The sequence below is a fragment of the Pyrus communis genome, chromosome 9 (assembly GCF_041283825.1).
Source record: "Pyrus communis isolate YQ-2024b chromosome 9, ASM4128382v1, whole genome shotgun sequence".
In the NCBI taxonomy this organism is placed as follows: Eukaryota; Viridiplantae; Streptophyta; class Magnoliopsida; order Rosales; family Rosaceae; genus Pyrus; species Pyrus communis.
In genome coordinates this window covers 2942038-2947119 of record NC_142573.1, presented here as the reverse complement: position 1 = coordinate 2947119, position 5082 = coordinate 2942038, and the positions used below count along the sequence as shown (strand labels likewise).

Genomic DNA, 5082 nt, shown 5'->3' with positions numbered 1-5082 from the left:
CGAGAACCTTCGGGCCGAAATCTTCTACGGCGACGACAAGGAAAGAAACAGCAATCTCAAGCTGGGAACGGCGCCGTTGCCTCCCATCTATGTAAGTAAGATGAACCAGACCACTCTTGCTTTCTCAGTGGTAATGGCGAGGTCGTACGTCGGAACCGACGTGGCCAACGATCTAATCATCTCCTCCGCCTCCTCAAGTTGTTATGGGTCGGGGAGGCTGTGGCTGAAGCTGTTTGGTTATTTTAGGTATAATAGTACGTTGTTTGCAGCGGCTGGTGTCCATCTGTCGCGCTTGTCTTGCGACCTTTTCCCACCGAATGGGACGACGGGGCAGGCAAGGGCATGCCAATATTTTAGTCCAATTTGTAGGTGTATTTGCTGATCTGATTGAGATTGATAATTCTCGTTTCTACTACCTGTTGTAATTTACCTGCGTATTCTACTATTGGCAGGTGCATTTTAGACATTGTATTTATTTAGTTGTTTATGTTTGAGAGTTGTTATTTCTACCCAATGTCTTATCTTCCCACCCATCTTTTTATGAATTTTTTAATTACAAATTTGTCAATTTGTAAATGACTAATAAGGGCTCTCTCTAATAACCACACAAGTTTACAAGATTCTAGGTCTTTCTACCAAAGACCTAAGATATTTTTTGCATGCATTCAACCGACATGCTCTTGCTAGAATTATCTAGCATGAATCATCCATTGTGTTTGTGTTGCCTTTACAACATGGGCTGGACCTGGCCCAAGACAAGATTACAATTCAACATCCTCCCTTAATCTTGTCTTGTGACGCCGAATGAGTTTCTCAGTCTAACAAAGTCTTCTTGTTTGAGTGGCTTGGTGAATATGTCAGCCACTTGTTCTTGAGACTTCACGTATTCCACTTGCACATCCTTTCTTGCAATGCACTCTTTTATATAATAATAGCGGGTATCTATGTGTTTGCTCCTATCATGGAATACTGGATTCTTTACAACTTGGTTGATTTCCGGCGCTGCTTGGGCACTTGTATGGACAAAGAAACTGTCGTTTTCTTTTGCACAGTCACGAGCTAACCACAATGCCATGTCACAAATCATATCATGCATCTTTACCATATCTAAGTTAACTTCCAACAAGCATGCAGCAACAAGAGTTCCTATAATATCGTAACACTTGTTTTTTGCTTCCTCTACACTACCATATTCATCCAACATTGCCTCACACATCCAAAGATATATTAAATCATCTTTAAATATGAAGAAATCTTCTGGATATAGAGCACAATATAAGAAGCAAGATCTGACCTTCTCATCGGCTAAATTATCATAACTAAATTTTAAAATGTTGTGCCTTGGCCCGTTCGTTAGTGCGGAACCGAGATTCAGATTACAACCTCACCAAAATCACACACAGTTGAACAAAATAAAATACAAGAAATAAAGACACAGAGAAATTTGCGAGGTTCGGCAAAAAACTGCCTACGTCCCCGGAGAGATATTGCTCTTCACTATGAGAATAACAGTACAAATATACATGAGTTAAATCGACATAACCCAATCCCATATCCCTTGTACACCCACTCACAGAATTTTCCCAAGAGCCTCACTCTACCCCAAGAGTTCTTTCACTAGAATACTTTTCACTCTAGCTCTCTTGATTTTCTCTCAACCCATTTCAACCTTTTCCATGGGAGAGCCGAATGCTCTCCCCCTTGGATGCTCTCTTTTACACTTCACAAAGGCATAACCAAATGCCTTAATATAAACAAAAGGCCCCGCCTTCTCTCTCTCCTCTTCTCTCTTTCGGCTCATCACACAAGGCCAATTCTTTGCCTTTGTAAAAGCCACAAATCAAGGGCTAGACATCATAATGATGTCCCCCTTTTTCTTTGTCCCTTTCTTGAGCCGAAAGTAGCTAGCACTCCACATGGTTGAGATGAAATTGTTGCCAACTCATAATATGAGCCAATCACAACAATCTCCACCTTGGCGAATACACCATGCAAAAATCCTTGCACCCATCACCAAAGCCCATTGGCCTTACGTACCAGCATGCACACTCTGAATCCACCTCGTTGGTCCTGTTCCGATTCAGTTACTGCCAATGCCTGTGCAGCTGCTGCAAGCTAAAAATCACCATTTAGCTTCAGATAGGATCTCAACACATCCTCGTCTCCTCCAGCAGGTTTTCCTCCTCTTCATTGTCTGCAACCTGGAAACTCGTCAGCGCGCCTATTTCCAGCAACAACCCATCGAGCCAGACAAAATTCCCACACTTCCTCCTACCTCAGGACCTTCTCATCACCTGTGAATCCCATAGCTCCACCTGCTGCAAAACCCCTGCAACACTTGAGACTAAACATCACCAGGAAAAGTGTTGCTTCGAGTACCTAGAGGGCATACTCAAAGTCTTCCACCACAAACTTGCTAACCCGGCCTTGCACCCGTAGCACTGTGGACCCTTGCCTCCGGAACCGGATCCGAACCTGCTGTCTCTCTCAGATCCTCTTTCCAATTTTCTTCCACGATTTCAACCTTGAATAGCTTAAGCAGTCTTGTGCCCACCATCATCCTCGGTCTCTTGTGTGTATCATTCCACACCAAAGAAGCTTGCACCTGCTCCAAACTTACTGTTTCTTTCCTTGCAGTAAAGTTTCACAAGGTTCTCGTACAAATCTGAAAGTGAGGTAAGAAGAAAGAGGCCTTTGTCTTCTTCCTCAACATCAACTTTCGCAGTTGATCCAAGCATCCCTAAACACGGCTTCCATTTCTTCAGGCTTCCATTACTCTCCTTTACCAAGAGCAAAACCGCCTCTCCCTTTAAACTGCTCAACTGAAAATTCCATGGTGAACAACAAATCTAGACCTCCAACGAACCAAAGCCCCCAACGAAGCTCTGATACCAATTGTTGTGCCTTGGCCCGTTCGTTAGTGCGGAACCGAGATTCAGATTACAACCTCACCAAAATCACACACAGTTGAACAAAATAAAATACAAGAAATAAAGACACAGAGAAATTTGCAAGGTTCGGCAAAAAACTGCCTACGTCCCCGGAGAGATATGGCTCTTCACTATGAGAATAACAGTACAAGTATACATGAGTTAAATCGACATAACCCAATCCCATATCCCTTGTACACCCACTCACAGAATTTTCCCAAGAGTCTCACTCTACCCCAAGAGTTCTTTCACTAGAATATTTTTCACTCTAGCTCTCTTGATTTTCTCTCAACCCATGTTCAACCTTTTCCATGGGAGAGCCGAATGCTCTCCCCCTTGGATGTTCTCTTTTACACTTCACAAAGGCATAACCAAATGCCTTAATATAAACAAAAGGCCCCGCCTTCTCTCTCTCCTCTTCTCTCTTTCGGCTCATCACACAAGGCCAATTCTTTGCCTTTGTAAAAGCCACAAATCAAGGGCTAGACATCATAATGATGTCCCCCTTTTTCTTTGTCCCTTTCTTGAGCCTAAAGTAGCTAGCACTCCACATGGTTGAGATGAAATTGTTGCCAACTCATAATATGAGCCAATCACAACATAAAAGACGGAACACCTTATCCTCCATACCTGAAAACTTGTGCGCAGATTTTTTCTTGCAAGCCATGGCCCAACCAACAGTAATTAGTGTGAGTGGTAAACCTCCACACTCTCTTGCCACAGTTTGAGCAAGTCGTTGAATATCTGGGTGAATACCAAGTGTTTCCCTCCCAACCTTCTCCTGAAACAAGTTCCATGCTTTGTCCCATGCCAAACACTCCACTTTAATCTTCTTTTGAGCATCCATCTGACCACATGCATCCTCCAAGCGAGTGGGGAATATTATCTTAGACTTGTTGTGCGGGTTAGGAATAGGAACCCCTAATTTGGTTATTTCAATAGGCTCCCATATATAATCGAACAATAACACAAACTTCTTTGTGCTCAAGAACCTGGAGATGTCTTCAGCTTTGTCCGAATGCTGTTTTTGTTTCCACGAGTCGCTGGAAAACCCAATCTTGTCACCAATCTTATCTTGGACAGTTTCAACATTGTGGTCCTTGGATACCACAATCCATATCACGAGATCAAAATCAACATTGAGCAATTTGTTATTGATTTGGGTCAGTAGGGTAGTCTTACCCACCCCTCCCATCCCGTACAATCCAATTATTCCCACATGTTCATCTTCCAGCTGTCTCCAAACCTTATAAAACACAAATTCCATGCCTACAGTTGGTTTCATAGGTCTTTCATGGACTAATTGCCAGGAAGGTTTCTTCTGCGACCTCCGCAAAACTGCCCTTGTTCTTTAAATCATCGACTTCTGCCAGCTTTTTGTACACTTTTTTTCCATACTTGTAGCTGGACAAGTAGTTTTTTGAGCAGTAACCTCCGCAACACAATTTCTGAATTTCTTGAACTCGACCATGCATGACTTCTGCGACTTCATTCTCTCTTTTCCACCTTTTTAATCCACAGTTGTACCTGGTTCAATCGCTCCATTGATCTCTGCAGCTCTGCAACCTCAACCTTTCTCAATACGTCAGCCTTCAAAGAGGTCAGTTCTCGAAAAGAAAGATCCAGAGCTTCGAGGTTTTCTTTGAGCCTACTTATGTACTTTGGTGGTTGAATAAGGGAACCCCAGCAGGGAGATTCAAAAATGGGATCGCTTGGCAGGGATATTGAGACAATGTTACCCATTGCTTGCAGAGAAATATTCAAAGAGAATAAGAAAAAGTGATTTCTAAACTTTTGCTGAGAAGAATGTAGCTAAAAAAGAATAGATCATAATATTCAGCCGGCAGGGATGAGTAAAAGTCTCGAGAGATATGTGGAGTAGGATTGAAGGTGGGTAGACCACCTGAAGGCTACGCTACCGGAATTTATATAGTGTACAAGTTGGACTAATATATGAAGCTAGCAGAAGGTGCTGGCGGGTGGTGGGAGCAACCGGACAAGGACTCATCTGAAGTCTTTGCAAAGACTTCAGTTTAGAGGTTGCAAATGCTGCTCACAAGTCGTCTCTAGACTTTAACTGAAGGACTACCTAACCATAATATGTTAAGTGGACTGCGCAGTTTCCTTGGTTTTATTGCACCAGGAAATGGCG

At 42.9% G+C, this 5082-nt stretch overlaps 1 pseudogene; it reads right to left on the bottom strand.

Annotated features, from left to right (window-relative positions):
• Positions 1–594: 594 nt before the first annotated feature.
• Positions 595–4828, bottom strand: LOC137739340 (putative disease resistance protein At5g63020; annotated as a pseudogene).
• Positions 4829–5082: the final 254 nt, after the last annotated feature.